The sequence below is a fragment of the Nyctereutes procyonoides genome, unplaced genomic scaffold, assembly GCF_905146905.1.
Source record: "Nyctereutes procyonoides isolate TBG_1078 unplaced genomic scaffold, NYPRO_anot_genome, whole genome shotgun sequence".
Taxonomy (NCBI): domain Eukaryota; kingdom Metazoa; phylum Chordata; class Mammalia; order Carnivora; family Canidae; genus Nyctereutes; species Nyctereutes procyonoides.
The window spans coordinates 11,598,167-11,615,965 of NW_026575155.1; the positions used below are offsets into that span (position 1 = coordinate 11,598,167).

The following is a 17,799-nucleotide window of genomic DNA, read 5'->3' on the forward strand; positions in this document are numbered from 1 at the left end:
GGAGCTCACTGGGGAAGGCACCTGCAGGAAAGCCATCCTGTCTCTTAGGGCTTCCCGGGGCTCCATGTGCACTCTGGCCCCAGAAGTTTGGTGACCCTCATGGGCCTTGGACGGGCCTCCCTGGCATGATGGCCACAAGAAATGACTTGGCGTAGGAAGGACATACAACTCTATTCCAGAAAGAAACTTGCCTCCACTTCCAGAGACTGAGACCTCCCTTTAGACTTCTGCCTCAAGGATGAAGTCTGGCCGTTTCTCATAAAAGCACCGGACACTGGGCACAAATACTGGAAACCGGATTCCAACACGGAGCCTCAATCCCAGCTTCCGTGATCCCAAAGAACTCAATTTTACCCACATCTATGCAACTTCTTTAAGCTTTTTTTGGTTAGGGAAAACAGAGGCTCCAGGGAGATTGAGCTAAAAACACAAGAGTTTTCCTCTGTGACATTTTGCTTATGTACATTCGATATATGTATCATCTGTATGGGTTTGTTCTGCTTTTCCCAAGAGGCAGGAATTCTGTTAACATTCATTTGCAGTGGGGAGAGGGACGAGGAGGAGGGAACATGGGATGTCAGAGAGCTGGTTAGCAGAGATGTTAACTGGTTATTTATTTATGGTTTCTTTAGGCAAAGGGGCCTTAAAAAAAGGCTTTGATAAGAGTGGCCAAAGTTTCTTCAAAGATTAACTGGCCCCTTGTCTTTAAAAGGGAATCAGTTTTCTTTCCTACAGGTGTTCGGGGAGCTCAGGACCCGGTGTCCACTAGAATCTTTTGCTGGTCTGTAGATTTCCTTAAGGCACACTGCTGACATCATGGAGCCCTCTCTCCCTCTCCCCCTCCCTCCTCCCTCCTCGTCCCTCCTCCCTCTGCTCAATCTCTCCCAATCTCTTTCCTCCTCTCTTCAGTTCCTTCAGGTAAATCCTACTCCAACTTGTACCAACTTGTTTTTGACTGACAGCGAACGGCGAGACACTTTTCTTCACTTTGAGAGAACCTAAACACCTATCTTTCCCAAGGCAACCTGCATCGCCTGGACATTTCTTTGCCGGGGTCATCACTTCCCATCCAGGCAGGAGTCTGGTGCATCCACGTCTCTGCAGGTAAGAGGTACACGCTTCGGTCAACCCCGCAGCACTGAGCCCGGCTGGAGAGGTTTCTGAACAAACTTTGCTCCAAAGCAATGAACGAGGGGTGATTCTCTTAAAACTCCCTTAAATCATTCAAAACTTCCAAGCTTATCTGGGGGAACTTTACAAGGGCTGTTTGCATGTGGAGAACGGGTTTTTTACTTAATGATGGGGCAAAAAAAAAAGTGCTTTATTCTTGCCTGTGAAACAATATCCAGATGTTGTCTTGTTTGCTGTGGGTGTAAGTGATCTAGGTGGAGGGAAGGAGGGACTCCCCGACTTCTCCTTGCAAGGGTTTTCCTCTCGCAGTGGCTGTCAGAGCAAGTTTGTTACTGATTTTTCAGTGATTATAGAGTTCTTGGGTCTTTTTCTGGCAGTCAGTTTCCTTTGTCCGGGGAGAAGGCAGTCCAGGTTGCCGTAAGGCGAAACCTCAGCGGAATATTTTTAAATCTGTTACCTATGCTTAGGAAGGGGGAAAAAAAGTTACGTAAGTTTTCCACGGTAGGTGGAAGGAAGGTAAACAATTCTGACTTTGGAAATATTATGAACCTTTGTTCACAACCCGTGGGGAAGCGGGTCTCAGAACCTGTGTGTGATCGCCTGTAAGTTTCGACTGCTCGCAGCCGAGAAATGTTCCTCTGAGCGGCACTTCCACGCTGCTCCCTGGAAGTAGGTTTTTGTTTGTCTGTTTTTTTGTTTTGTTTTGTTTTGTTTTGATCTCCTCTCTGTATTTCTGCATGTAGTCGCCTGAAGGAAGTAAGAATCTGTCATTGGGTGAGGTGTTTCTTGACCTCCCAACTCCCGAAAGCCACGGGTTAGGACACTGTCGACCAATGCAGTGGTCACCTGGGGGAATTAAAGACCAGGATGACTCGTGCCACTCGGTTCACACATGTAGGTTTAGTTCTTCGGAATGGAAAGTATTTCGACTTTTTTCTTATTCTTTTTTTCTTTTTCTTTTTCCTTTTTTTTCCTTTGTTTTTTCTTTGTCTTATTTTTTATTTTTTAATTTTTTTTATCGGAGTTCAATTTGCCAACCTATAGCATAACCCCTAGTGCTCATCCCGCCAAGTGCCCCCCTAAGTGCCCGTCACCCAGTCACCCTGTCCCCCCGCCCACCTCCCCTTCCACTACCCCTTGTTCGTTTCCCAGAGTTAGGTGTGTCTCATGTTTTGTCACCCTCTCTGATATTTTCACTCATTTCCCCTTTATTCCCTTTCACTATTTTTTATGCTCCCCAAATGAATGAGACCATATCATGTTTGTCCTTCTCCGATTGACTTACTTCACTCAGCATAATACCCTCCAGGTCCATCCACCTCAAAGCAAATGGTGGGTATTTGTCGTTTCTAATGGCTGTTTTTTTTTTCCCTTTTTCTTTTTTTTTTTTACCTAAAGGAAGAATCTTGAAAACTAAAATGGCAAATGATCTGTAAAGTCCTTTCCTGCCTGGAAGCCCCAGAGTCACACTCATGCACACGCGCGATCGACTGTTATCCCAGACCCCTACCCTGCGTTGTCCCCTCTCGTAAATGCTTGGACAACAATAGCCTTAGGTGACACGTCCTCTCCATTTCAAGTCCCCCTAAGCATCCAAAGAAAAGAGTCAAAGGGCACCTTCCGGGGACCGTGACCCGCACAACAAGGCAGCACTTACCCCACTCACGACTCCCTCGACCCTTTCTTCCCTGGGTTTTCAGGGTGTGTGTGGGGGGGTGGTGGTGGTGGTGGTGTTATTATTATTTTTTCCCCTCTTGTTTTGTGTTGCTTTGTTTAGCAGTTTCCCTGTGTTTCTGGCTGGGAGTGTAATCCGTGCCAGTGCAGGGAGCCACCCAGGGGTCACGTGGCAAAGTCTTCAGGAAAAGTTAGAGTAGGAGAGTTGAACCGGATCAGGTCCCTATCTCGGAAATGCTAATCAAATAACGGAGCTGACGTGTCTTCACAGAGCTCAGCAAAGGCAGAAGTACCTTGGGGGTTGGTTAGGAAGGGGCTTGGTTGAATGCTGTGAATCTGGTTGTTTAAGGAAAACACATTTTTTAAAAAATAATTTATTTGTTTATTCATGAGAAAGGCAGAGAGAGAGGCAGAGACACAGGCAGAGGGAGAAGCAGGCTCTGTGCAGGGAGCTCAGATGTGGGACTCCATCCCTGAACCCCCAGATCACGCCCTGGGCCAAAGGCAGACGCTCAACCACTGAGCCACCCAGGTGCCCCTAGCAGGTTCTTTCTTTTTTATTTTATTAATTTATTTATTCATGAGAGACACAGATAGAGAGAGAGAGAGAGAGGCAGAGACACAGGCAGAGGGAGAAGCAGGCTCCATGCAGGGAGCCCCATGTGGGACTCGATCCCGGGTCTCCAGGATCACACCCTGGGCTGCAGGCATCACTAAACCGCTGAGCCACCCGGGCTGCCCAGGAAAACACATTTTTAAAAAGCCCTCCCACCCTCTCCCCACCGCTTCCTCCACCAACCGTTGTGGTCATTTTACGGAAAGTGCTATTTCCCCAATTTCCTCTCCTCACACTGCACACTGGTGCAGTCGGCTCGTTTTTTTTTTTGGGGGGGGGTGGACGAGAGCGAGACCCCAGGCTTCCCCCGCCAGCCATCCTGAGAGCCAACAAAAGCAGGTCTGCGGGTTCCTGGATGCAGGGCTCAGCGGGCACACTTGGCTCTGCCCTTGCAAGAGGAAATCTGGGGAGGGCTGCGCTTTCTCGTTTTGGTGTGTGTGTGTGTGTGTGTGTGTGTGTACACACGTGTGTAATTATCCACCTGACACACGGCCACATGCTCATACACGGAAAGCCACCGGTGTGTGGCACTGAACGAGCAGAGCGCAAACTTTTCCAGACTTAATCAGCAAGTGTCAAGCACTTGAAATATCCTTTCCTGCCTCACCCCCTCCTGGGTTAGAGACATGGAGCAATGCTCTGACTTCCTCACCTGCCCCACTTAGGAGCCCAGACTGTATTTTGCGGACTGTATTTGTGCGGTGGCCACATCTGAGTCTCCCAGCCCACCCAACAGTCCCCGGGGGGCGCCCCAAGCAGGACGGGGCCCAGATGGCAAACCCCTGTGCAGGGCTCACAGTCTCCCTATCATTCTGATCATTGCCCGCAGTCTTCAATGTGTAAGTGACTCAGCTACTGTCTTTCCGCCTGCAACAATTGAAGCACGTCACGCTGGAGGAAACGAGGTGTCTCCACATGTGTTATAATTTGTCTTTCAAGTCAGAGTGAGTTCACTCCAAAAAATAGTCAGGCAGCTATAGCAAGTGTTAATATTAGTTTGTACGCTTGCAAAGAAGAGGTTGTTGTGTGTTAGTGGGTAAATGCAAGAGGCATTTAATATTAACCAAGCAGAGGTGATTATCCATCCTTCTCTCTCCCCTGCCCCTCACCTCCATCTCATAGGGGGGGCCACCTAGGCAGTGGGATTTTGGCTGCAGGTGGAGAGTGGGGTGCAGCAGGGCTGGGTAGAGGGGTTGCAGAAATGCAAAGTGAACCAAGCCGGGCTGTGCTCTGTGTGTAAGGATGGAGGGCTCTGGAAGGGGACAGCTCTGACCCAACACACCTGGCTCTTTGCTGCTTGTTCAGGTAGCTTCCCTGTGCCAGTTTTACAGGCAGGTAAAAGGAATGGTGCGGCTAGAAACAAGCAGCCCTAGAAATGCCAAACCTTCCCTCAACTAAAGAAAAAAAAAACAGGCAGCCTGCTTCTCCACCTTGAAAGGGAGAAATGAGGGCACAGAATGAGAGAAAATAATGTGTAATCTAAAAAAACAAACAATCTAAATAAAACAAGTTTTATTTTGTAAGTGTTACTTGGTTGAAATGAAAGGGGAAAAATGAGCAAATGCACATTCTTGCTGTAAGACAAGGCAAGAAACTGGAGTCTGACAAATGTGACAAAATATTCTCTGGGTTAATATAGACAAGGGTGAGGGCTTCTCCACTTGGTGTGATGCAGCTGGAGACCACATAGGGATTCTTACCATATTTCTAAGGCTTTTTAACCAAAAATATTTCTGTTCATTTCCTAGAAAAAAATGTCATCAGAGCTCACGAGGGGTCTGTGTACCTGTGTTCCCTTCAGTGGGCATGGTGCTTTAACAGGTGAAAAGATCAATAAACCCATGGTCGTAGCAATCCACTGTGACTCTAGAAGGTCCCATGGAGCCTGATTCCAGAATACAGTCTGTGCTTCTAGACCTAAAATCCTATAGCACAAAATGCCAGATATTTTAGTCATGGTATAGACACAAGTCAGGGCTGCCTGATAATGCTCACAGCATCGGACAGATGGTGCACGAGGTGGACAAGATGGTGATTTGTGGTACAAAAACACTCTTGTCCATAGGAACCAATTAAGTGGAAGATCATGTCTATCCTGCCAGGGGACTGAGGACCCACAGGAAATGTGGGAAAGAATTAGTAACAGAATAAGAACAGTTTTATTTTGTTCTTTCATTTGAGCCCTGCAGCTCAAATTTAGGGCAATCTAGATGTGTATCGATCCACAGTAAACAAAGCAAGCGATTCCTTCAGGGACGAGGACGGTGATGTTTATCCAGAGCCACCGTGTTCCATTGGCAATTTATGCCCTCATCCAGGGTTCTGAGTTCTCAACCTGACATGTTCCTGGGATTACAGATCACCCTGAGGCCATTGGAATACACAGGGGACTCGGAGGGTGACTCCTTTTTTTTTTTTAAATAAATTTTATTTATTTTTATTTTTTATTTATGATAGTCACAGAGAGAGAGAGAGAGAGAGAGAGAGAGAGAGGCAGAGACACAGGCAGAGGGACAAGCAGGCTCCATGCACCGGGAGCCCGACGTGGGATTCGATCCCGGGTCTCCAGGATCGCGCCCTGGGCCAAAGGCAGGCGCTAAACCACTGCGCCACCCAGGGATCCCCGGAGGGTGACTCCTGCAGTAGAGATCCAATCCTCAGGTTGTTTTGAGGACCCGGGTAGTCAAGTTTGGGTTTCAGTCCACATCCTATTTCAGCTGGGGTTGCCCCCATGTCAGGGTGATCACTATGAAAATTCTTGTGTGTTTTCTCCAGCACCAACACACAGGCTGATCAAGATCACATGGAGCTTGAAGAATATACAATTTGGAGGGCCCTCTTTAAGGAGAAGGAATGCAAGATCATGACTAGAAAATTAGGTACAAAGCTTTGGAGAGGGCTGTTCTAAGTATAAGCGAGGCTCCCTGAAGCTTGGTTTCATTACCTTCATGATCAATCCACTCTGTGTCATACATAATAAAGGCCCAATGCTTGTTTTTTGAAGGAATGGTTGCATTCACTTATGTAAATTTTAACTGCTGGCTGCCCTCTGAGTAACTGGAAAATGATAAGCAAAAATACCATCGTGCTTATACATATCTAATGATCGGTGGTGATATATGGAAAATTGATCTGGGCGATATGTAGAATGTTTCTCATTTCACTGGCAGGTTGCCGTGAAATGTAGATCCTTGCGCTGTGGCCAAACCTTTAGGCCATAACTAGGCCCAAGGGCAAGATGCTATCAAAGTTCTGTTTTTCCTACAGCAGAGTGTGTGGGCACTGAAATTAATGGTGCACTTTTTCCATTTGAAAGGCCCTCACTCAAGTTAAAACCAGAAGAACACCCTGCTAACCATGGGCCTAGAACCTAGAATGAATTTAAAGGCATCAGGAATGTGCCTCTCTTCTAACAGACTAGAGGGTTTGCCCTGTGAAATGTCCATGTGTCTGGCAAGGGACAGCCTCTTTCCTCCTTTCTGTTAATGCTGTTTCCCACTTAGACAGCAGGGTAACAGTGCCATTTCTCGGTATGAATGCTTGCAAAACCCATGCCTACCAGGTCAGGTAATGCACTCACTCAGCAATGTTTACGCCTTCAAACGTTGGCAGAGTGATATCTTGCTCCATCCTACTCCACCCTGCCAAAGAACACAAAGTCAGTTCCCCAAATCGGTCTTTCTTACTTCTTGAATTACCCTTTATTCCTATCTTTTAAGAACACATTTGAGAAGTTTATCCTTTGCTTTGAAACATCACGAAATTTGGCAGCATCTGTACTCTTCCTAAAAACCCCATCCCAACATACCTGCTAGAGGCTGAAGAAAAATATATAAGCCCTGGAGCACCTTGTTCCTTTGCCTAGAATTCTCTAAATACTAAGGAATGAGAACCTGCTGGGTCTTCTTTATATTTTCAAAAGTCCATGGAAAGATTTTATATTTAAATGCAAGGAGAGTGTGCGTTTAGACGCAACATTAATAATGTAACAGTGTAGGTATAGACAGAGTATTTCAGTGTTAACAACATCACGAAACAGTGGTGCTTTATTTTCAACATTTTGTCTTATTTAATGAATTTCAAATCTGTAATTTCCACCTGAGGTCCATATTAAAGATGAAACATCCCCCAAAATTGCTGTCTAAACAGCATCAAAAAATGCTGTCATTTTTTACAAAAATGTTTATCTATTCATTTTTTAAAAAGGCTTTTTAAAAATCATTTCCTTAAAAAGATCTAATCATTTTTTAAAAAAGATTTTATCTATTCATTTGAGAGAGAGAGAGGGAGCAGAAAGAAAGAGAGCACAAGTGGGGGGAGGAGGAGCAAAGGGAGAAGTAGGCTCCCCACTAAGCAGGGAACTAGACTCAGGGTACTCAATTCCAGGACCCAGGGATCACAACCCGAGCAGAGGACAGACCAACTGAGCCACCCAGACACCCTGTGATGTTGGTCTTACCAACACTCCTTAACAAAGGAGTTGGGTATTATGTCACATGGCTCAATTGTTGTCAATGAGAATGCAGGGATAATCCGATCAAGAAAGACTCAGGGTTCCATTTCCTGATACCACAACCCACCTGGCTCTTATGGGCAGAAGAATTGGCTTCTCCCAGGCAGGCCATAGCTGCCTTGGGAGGTAAGGGGAAGTGAGGACACCACTCCAGGTCTCCATGACTCCATCACTTGGGAACTAGAGGAGACCCTTAGGTGCTGGCCTACTACTTCCTGGCCCAGGGGTCTGGGAGCAGGAGTGGTTCCCCTAGCCAAAAGGTAGGAGGGGGTATCCTGAACCACAATGGGACTTGATAGTAAAGCATCACCTGTCCTAGGACATTCTACTGGCAAGCAATGAGTCCTGAAGGGGGGTTCCATGTCACTCTTGCCCTACAAAAAATAAGGTGGCTTGTACTTAGATAGGAATCTATCATAGTCTATAACTCCCTCTTGGCCTTCACAATCATCATCAGCATGCTAAAACTCTGAGAAGTCCCACAGCAGAGGCATCCTTTGACTTTGACTCCCAAGTCGTAGAACCATGGTGGACTATAGAACTGCCTCCCACCTCCTCCTACTTCCTTACAGCTATTATTTACTCCTTTGACTAATATTTCATGCAGCTTCACTGGGAACACCTTTTCAAACTCCAATCGGTATGGGGTGGCAAGGTGTCATGTTCTCCAAGAAAGAACATGTTGTAATGTTCATGTGCTTCTTGGCTGTGGGTTGTACCTTCTGGACCTGAGCTGTCCTTGCAGGTGATTGGCCAGTTTCTGGGATTGTGACATGACCACAGACCAGTTTCTGGAATTGTGACATGACCACAGACCATTCTTAGTCAGCCCCTAAGAATGTATTTACTTCTCACTTCTGTGAAAAGTACATCCATCTTATTCCCTAAGGATCTAAGTGGATTTACATTCCACTTATTCCCCAAGGATATATGTGGATTTCCAAAGGCACATCCACATACCTTCACACAAATACAACATGACTATAAAAGTAGATGAGAAAGGAAAATACAGGTAAGCCTCAAAGAGGTAATTTGATTAAATCATTTGCTTCCTTTATGTGAGTTTCACCTATTTTTTAAAAACACAAACTAAATGTACACAGGCCCACAGCAGCAGAATCTTGTTTGTGACTTCAGAATTAAATGAGTTTTAAATGCACCTTATATTTGAACCTGGAAATCAATCAGGGCCCTTGCTGTGTCTAGTCTTATCATGTACCATATTTTATAATTCCTTTGAAAGACAATGTCTATTCTCCCTCTTGGGATTTTTTTTTTTTTGGCATATCTGTCTCTGTAATTTAATTGTCTGTAAGTGAGGGGACAAACATTCTCCACTGGTTTAGACTCAGGTCTGGCACCAGCACCAGAAAGCCATCTAGGATCCACCACACCTGGGCTAGGAGCCCTCTGTCGACATCCCTCCCCACCCTGGATTAGCTGGTTCATCCCACTTGGTCCCACATTACAAGAGCCCATCTACTCATCTCTCTCACCTACTGAATTGCAAGGTCCATGATGATGGAGATTTTACATGATTCTCCCTCTGTGCTCCCAGAGCTTGCCACAAATAATTCCTCAGGCGATGCTTTTTGAATCGACACGCATTGACACGAAGGTGGAATTTTTGCCTTAATTACACCTTCAGTTGAACCACGACATGCATTTATGCCAACGGAGAACTTTTTATCCAAAGTGTTTTAAAAATACATGTATCTGAAAACTACCTACTGGTGCTTTTTTTTTTTCTCTTGGTGTACATTACAAAGTGATAGATCAACTGCTAGAATTGCTTAAGTGGGGTCATTATGGAAGGGAGACATATTTTTACGAGTTTCTACAGGGCACCCCATACCTGCTACAAAGTAGTTGAGTAAATTTTCCCCACACAGGGAAAATAGGCAGCATGCAAAGTATTTTGCAAAGAGGGAAACTGAAATAGAACTCCGTGGCATTGGCATGGGTCTGTGCACTGAAAGTTTGATCCTAGGGAAAGAAAGAAGAGGAGGCATTTGCTGCAATCCTGGGGAGGAAGAGGGTGATTTGATCCATGGTTTGGACAATCCAGGGAACCCGGCCGTATTGTCACATCATTCAAGTTGTCCTCAAGTGCTATGTTTTAGTCTGGCATGTGTTAGCATACCTATAGCAATGAGGTTATTTGGGTTCCAATGTGCTTTAAATTTTAAGTTGAAGAGAATTTTCTAAGATTTCCCATTTTAAGGATGAAAGGTGATAGGACTAAAACTTACAGGAACCACCTTTCTGTGATCACCATCAAATACATCTCACTCCGACCAAGAGCAGCCTGTGCCAGTACACAGTGTTTCAGAGTCCAAGGCTGTGTGAGCATATATATATTTAAAAATACATTTTATAATGATGGATATTAGCTTGTGTAGTCCAGTCTCTTGGGGGATGTTCTCTAAACTATCCTTTATGTAGCACACCTCATTTAGTTTTCAATATCTGAAGAAATGGCCTATGACGTACCAGCCCTAAAGTGGGTGGAAATGAATATTTAATGAGTTTTTAATCAAATCCAAACAGGATTTTGGATATTTGGATTCCAGCCCTGATCCCCTTCGTCCTGCACATGTGTGTGGGTAGCTTGCTCGGCAGGAGGCTGGGTGGCTGTGGGAGAAGACTCAGTCCTTGATCTCAAGGAGCCCCCAGTCTGCTTCTGTGAGGATGTGTGGGTAGGAACAGAGGTGGAGAAATAGTAAAAAACCACTCAAAGAGCGGAACGTCTGTGGTGCCAGGAAGAACACAAGAACTGCACGAGGAGCCATGGCAAACAGCTGGAGATAGTCAAGAGATAAGACCAGATATGTTTGGGACAGTAAGGAAAGGCCTGGGGCATTCCAGAGAGTACTAAAGAATGAATAAGACTTTGAAAGTCAGGATGGGAGGAGAAGCCATCAGAGTCAGAGAATAGCAGGTGCCCCAGGGAGGGAATGAAGGGGCAGTGCTGGCAGTAGTCAAGGTGAGGTTGAGTGCTCACCAAAGGCCACTAGGTTCTAGATCCACCTTAATCCTGACAACAACTGTCTGTCCTATCTGGCAGGCTGTATTATGGGCCTTGTTTTCAAGAGGAGGAAAGCAGGGTGCAGATGTTATGTAACTTGCTTCAGAAGGGGTGAAGTCATCTTTGAAGCAGGGTCATTGGCCTCTGGAGACTACCTCCTTAAATGCTGTGCCTCTGGAAATGAGACTCAAGGGTAGGCTGGTTGCCAAAGACTGTTTTGGGGTTCAATTTGGTAAGCAGTGAGGAGTCACTTTGAAGGCTTTGGTTTGGGGGGTCCTGAGCTGCACTTTAAAGGAATGAAGGCCATGTGACTGGCCGGAAGGAATGTTTTGAGAGGCTGAAGATGTGGAGCCCAAAGTGACAGCAGAAGGGGAAAGGAAAGCACTCGCAAGGTGCATTAAAAGGCGGAGTCTCTGGGTTCCCACTAGATTAAGCAGGAGGGAAGGATTTTACAGGCAGGTGGCAGATTGAGGATGCTGTTGCTTGGAACCAAAAGTCAGGAGAAGTAACTGCAATTAGGGGGAATGAATAGTATGATTTCTGTTTGGCACAAGTCAGTTCTGGGCAGTTCTCTAGGAAAGGTGTCCCATGGGATGTTGGAAGCACAGAATAGATCTGAGAGGAAGTGCTGTTGGTCAGCAGCAGTTAATGTAATGGGACCAGTCATGGTCAAGAAGGTCAGGTGGAGGACACAAGAGACAGTATAAAAAGAAATAAAGGAGGATGAGCAACAGACCTTGGGGAACATAACTGGTGGGGGCCCGAGGTTGAGAAAAGGGAAAGTCTACCGTGCAGAAAGAGAACAAATCATCAGAGAAGCAGATAGAGGACCAAAGCAGCAATGGGCAGTAGGAATTTTCCAGAGACACTCTTACTGATACCACCTTGACTCATTTATCAGAGTAGGTGAGAAGCAGGTTTGGAAGTTGAGGGAAAGAAGCTGCAGGTGGTCTGATGGTGCCAACAAGAAAAGAGAGTAGAGAGGGCTTGGTGGCCTCTTCCCAACTCCACTAGAGATAAAAAAAAATCAGACGATTGAGAGATTATCGTTTGGCTGGCAAGTCAGAGTCCTCAGAGGTTCTTCTGAGCCTGCTGATGGTGAAAGTTTCCTTCCCTCCATGCCCCAATCTGTGGGTGGCTAGCCCATGCCTTTCCTCCTGAAACCCAACCAAGTGATTCAATAAATTAACCTCCATCACAATTTTAAAAGTATAGGCTTAGGGTGGAGCAGAGCTTACATGTACCCCTGAAGGAAGATTCTAGCAACTCAAGCCCTTTCACACCTGGGTGAATACCTACCTGGCTTTTGCAAGTTACGAGCTTCAGTTCTCCTGAGACACTCTGGATAAACGACAAGTTCGTTCTTGAATGTGTTTCCAGTAAAAGGGGAAAGATAATGCAGTGTCCAAATTTGCTAATTACTGAAATGATTAAAGCAAGACTTTTCAAGTCTATTCTTTCATAAGATCAGCGACCTTTTGAACACAAGCAGGATCTGACAAAGACAGTCATAAGGAGGGAAAGAGAATGAGCAAGCAAGGCCAGTTCCCTCAGAACAATTAGTTGCTGTTGGCATTGAACCTACAGCTTAAAGTTTGTTTTGCTGGGACTACTTTCTGGTTTCTTGGTGCTGTGCTGTGATTAAACAAAACTCAGCAAGACATAAATGCTATATATTATAGTCATTTTGAAAAATATATAGGTGGATTAAAAGAATGGAAACTTTCATTTTCTTAGCAAAAGTCAAGTCAATACTATTTCGGAAACTTCTGGATAGGAGAACATACATATGTGATAAGATTTCTTGAAGTCCTGCAGAAACGAAAGATGAGCGAGAAAAAGCCCCTGGTAGGTAGTGGTGGAAGCTGCCACTCTGTTAAGAGAGACAGGCTGATCTCATGACAAGAGACTTTGGACTTTGGAAGCCAGCATTCCTGGATGTGAATTCCAGGCATGCAATCCCAGCCACAGAGCCCTTGAGTAAGGCACATGGACGTTTGCGCCTCGGTGTCTTTGCACATTTGGGGGCACATGGGAAGCCATCAATCTGTAAAGACTGGTTCCTTCTGTTCCCATTCAAGATTCCCCACCTCCCGCGTGGATTCTCCAGCATCACCCATGCCCCAACCCAAGGTGAACACAGGCTTTTCTTTAAGGCGGCTGGAGAGAGGAGAGGAAATGAGTAGATCTGAGGGTGGAAGCCCTCCAAATTGGAAGGCTGTGTGATCCTCTGCTAGTTATCTAACGTCTCAGTTTCTCATCTGTAAACTTAGAGGGATTCCTGCCACAGGGAAACCAGGAGATGCTTTTTGTGAAAATGTCAGGAAGGCTCTTCTGTCTTCTAGGAATTAATAGATAACGACCATTCTCCAAATGACCAAAATGAGCTTGCTTTCCTCCCTAAGGACTTAATTCCCTTCTTATACAGTTCTGTTTTTCAAAAACTTACTTTGTAAGGAAACTCAGAATTCCAGAATCTAGCTCACCACCCTTACAAAAATCTTCAAATGAATTTTCTTATTCTTTTACTTATAAAAGGGATTATACCCCTATAGCTACTCATACCTTGATAAACAAGATTTAGATTTGGGGGGAATCCCTGGGTGGCTCAGTGGTTTGGCACCTGCCTTTGGCCCGGGCCGTGATCCTGGAGACCCGGGATCGAGTCCCACGTCAGGCTCCCTGCATGGAGCCTGCTTCTCCCTCTGCCTGTGTCTCTGCCCCTCTCTCTCTCTCTCTCTCTCTCTCTGTGTGTGTGTGTGTTTGTGTGTGTGTATCTCTCATGAATAAATAAAATCTTTTAAAAAAAAGATTTAGATTTGGTAGAGACTGATTTACTGGGTGGTTCTTAATGCAGATTCAATCAGAAAATATACCCTCATAATTATTTTTTGACATTCTTCTTTCCTTGTTTTTTTTTCTGTCAAAACCACATAGAAACGTTAAAAAGGTAACTTTCTCCTAGGTTTTATAAGGAGAGGAGAGTGACAAAGAGAAATACTATGAACTTGGCATACAAATGAAGCATGCTCTGGAATTTGGGTGGGTCTAGGAAAAAGTACAGACTTCAGTGGAAAACATACATGGGTGTGTGAGAAATCCCTGTAAACTATAAATTGAGTGCATACTGCACAGGCTGGTATGGAAAGCAACCACAGTGCTCTCTAAAATCAGGGGAAAGGAGACAAGAAAGGAAGCTTGGCACCAAAACACCAGGTGTCCCTGGCAGTCGGGGAGGTTTGCAGTTAGGGACGGTCTTGCCCAGACTTATGGAACCTGACTGTCAAAAGCATCGACCAGCGTGTCTGGTCCATTCTCCATTCTCCATCACGGACCTCAGTTTCTCAAGTCTCCTCCCCCACCTCTCCTTACCAAGGTCCCCTATTCAGTTCCTTTGGATTTGTCCTCATCTCATTGCCTTTGCCCACATGATTTCTTTCCTCGAAGCTGCTAATCTTTACCATTCCAGTCTTGTGATCCACCCTCAACACTTTCCTTCAAGGCCCATTAGGCTTCGCTTTCCCTTCCATGGAGCCTCATCACATTTGGACTCCCTGAATTTCCTTTTCTCTAGACAGAACCAGACCTAGAATGTGTCTGTGCCATGAAGACCTTTTCATATATTGGGTCCCGTGTGGGCATCTGTTCAGTACAGGTGTCATCACCCTTTGCCCCAATCAGATAATGAGCCCCTGGTGATGGTGGTGGGAGGAACGTCTCATATGACCCAGTGACAGACAGCTACCCTTCTCAGAGTCCTGCTTTGCACCCTAAGTTGGATGCAGTCATCTAGCCATTTGTGATTCTAATCTAATGCGAGGTAAACTTTATCATCTCCCTTGTTTGAAAGGAGGATGCTGAAAACCAGGGAGCATGGATACTTGTCCAAAGTCACCAGCTCAAGTACCTTCCACAGGGCATCTTCCTTTGTCCTCAGGATGTGCCCATCAGGTTGGCCTTGGCACAAGCTTTCGGACTTTAAGGACTGCCCCCACTGTCATACCAGGAGACTGAGATTTAAGGTTCCAACCCTATATTTTCCACTATATCATGTTCCTATCCTATCAGCAAAACGCTCAAGACAAAGCTGAGCATGGAATAATATTGAATGCATATGTGATCATTCATCCGGTTTTGTCAAGACCAAGGGAAGATAACAAAATTCTGTAAATTGGACCAGAGTATGTGTGTGTTTGTATATATGTGAGTGTGTACAGAGAGAGAGAGAGAGAGGTCAGGTTTAACACAGGTAAGCAATTCCTACTGTCCCTAAACTGTTGGTGTTTGTCAGTAGTTCCTTCCCAGAACTGTTATTCCTAAGGTTGATCCTATAAAGAAAATCCCTGAGGACTGAGCTGAGCACCATTTTGGTTATTTTTCTAGTCAGAAAGCAATAAGCCTGTGTGCTACGCTGCTTATACTATATTATCGTCTACACCCTGGCTTTGGGCCTGGTCATTATTATTCCATGCAGATAGTCCACATCCTGTCCAGAGGTCATTATGGTAACCGATTAGCAGAGAAGAAATATCTGTAGGAATGCATGTGGAGGTCATCGAAAGTGAAGGTTCATGAGATCCATCCAGTCAGGGAAATTTCTAGTGTGTTCCCATTTGTTTATAATAATTATCCACCACAAAGGGCTGCTTGGTAGCCCAGTGTTTTATTTTTTATTTATTTATTTTCTAAAAAGATGTATTTATTTATTTATTTGTTTATTTATGATAGACATAGAGAGAGAGAGAGGCAGAGACACAGGAGGAGGGAGAAGCAGGCTCCATGCTGGGAGCCTGACGTGGGACTTGATCCCGGGTCTCCAGGATCACACCCTGGACCAAAGGCAGGCGCTAATCCACTGATCCACCCAGGGATCCCCTAGCCCAGTGTTTTAAAAACAAACTACAAAACCTGTGACCTAATACTAAGATCAGGCTCATGACAGAGAGTATGAAGCCCATGAGGCTTGGAGAGCTACTAAAATGTGATTCTTTTTCTTTTGTTTGTTTTTGATTTTATTTATTTATTTATTTATTTATTTATTTATTTATTTGAGAGCGAAGGAGTGAGTATGAGCAGGGGGAGAAGCAGTGACAGAGGGAGAAGCAGACTCCCCACTGAGCAGGGAACCTGACTTGCGGCTCACTCCCAGGACCCTGAGATCATGATCACTTGAGCTGAAGGCAGATGCTTCACCGACTGAGCCACCCAGGTGTCCCCTAAAATGTGATTCTTGATCAGATAATTTTCCAAGGTTTCAGAGCCCTTTGGAGAGAATTCAGGAGAGAAAAAAAATTTCTAGTGTCCCCCAGCACCGATGAAGAATGAGAAAATGCTGTATAGCCTTCCAGGTAGTAGTTCTGCCTGGCAGTTTCTGTTGTCAAATAACTTAAAAAAATAGATATACTCTATGTTGACAAATTTAATACAAATAAAAAATTTTAAAAAAATAAAACAACACAACTTCCCACTCCCCCAAAATAAAATAGAGATACCTTTTTTGGCAAAGGGGCTGTCATTTACCCATAAAAACCAAAGTCCTGTGCTGGCCATCCTTGTGGCCCAAGGGCTCTACTGTTCATCCACCATGGAAGTGGGTGAGGAGGACTCGAATGCTTGGCTTCACCTTCTGGGGTAGAGGGCAGGTTCCCGCCCATTTTCTTAGCTATCACATGAGCATGTAGCCTAAGATTTGGACTGCACACACCCTCCCAGTGCCCCAGGATTCTTTCCTGCAGAGCCAGGCCCCTTCATTACTCCCCTGGATCTCTGGGACCTTCAGTTGAGTTGGGCCCCAGCACCTGGACTCGAGGTAAGACCCCCAGAGTGCTTCCTGCTGGTCACACAGGGTGGTACAGAAGGAAGGGAAAAATAAAACACCGAAACCTCAAAACACCAGGGAATTTCTGGAAGGTCCAACCAAAATGATTCATCTTGACCTCAGGCATGATTTTTTTCCCTACTCTCTATTTCATTTCCACTAGTATGTATCTTACCAATTTGAAGAAAACTTCCACTTTTGGCATTTCTAGTGCTTAAATATGAATAAGCATGACTGTATGAGATTGCAAATAAAATACAGCATTAACTTTATTAGGAAAAAGAGTAATTAATACTTGTAACCTATACTGTTAAGATTGAAACCCCAGTTTGTGTGAACAAAGGTTTTGGGTATAAAACTCAGTAATGCATCAAATATGATTCTAAACATAGCAATTAGCTATTAATTCAGATTAAATGCACAAATAAATAACTTGCAGAATTAGTCACTAAGATCTTAGTGACATGGTATATGATAAATGCAGCTATGTGAACAAGCACACATCCCTAGGTTTATTTCTTTCAATATCATGTACCATATTACTCATAAACTGCATTGCATGTGAAAAGTGATGTTTAGAATATTAAGTGATTGTAGCTAGCTAGTAGCCTGGTTGTTCAGTTGATCACATTTTACCTTAGGTCTTTACGACCTACTTAAGGCCTGATTAACTCTTGTTCACATTTTTTGAGAGCGAGAAAGAGCCTACATATATTGCTGTGAATACATCTTAGCTCACTTCTGTGTAACTTTATTTAATATCCCTAGCTATTCATTCTGGTCCTGGAAAATCTCCTTTTTATTTCTTTCTTTTTCTTTCTTCCTTCCTCCTTCCCTCCTCCTATCTTCCTTCTTTCCTTTCTTTCTTGTTTTTTTTAAACCACTGTCTCCCTCTTTTCCCCAATATTAACAAAGCAACTTCCCCAGCTTGCAAATATTAGAACCTATTCATCTCTAATAATTTTCAAGTCAGTCTGTTCCAACGTCCTATAGATAAATTATCAGTTACTCATGATACC

General features: G+C 44.6%; 1 protein-coding gene across 1 annotated transcript in view; it reads left to right on the forward strand.

The window, feature by feature from the left end:
- Positions 1 to 1,091: 1,091 nt before the first annotated feature.
- Positions 1,092 to 17,799, forward strand: part of KCNJ15 (potassium inwardly rectifying channel subfamily J member 15) — a 42,712-nt gene continuing 26,004 nt past the window's right edge. The window contains exon 1 of the mRNA XM_055313504.1: positions 1,092 to 1,104. The gene's annotated coding sequence lies outside the window, so the exon portion shown is untranslated. The remainder of the gene's footprint in view (positions 1,105 to 17,799) is intronic.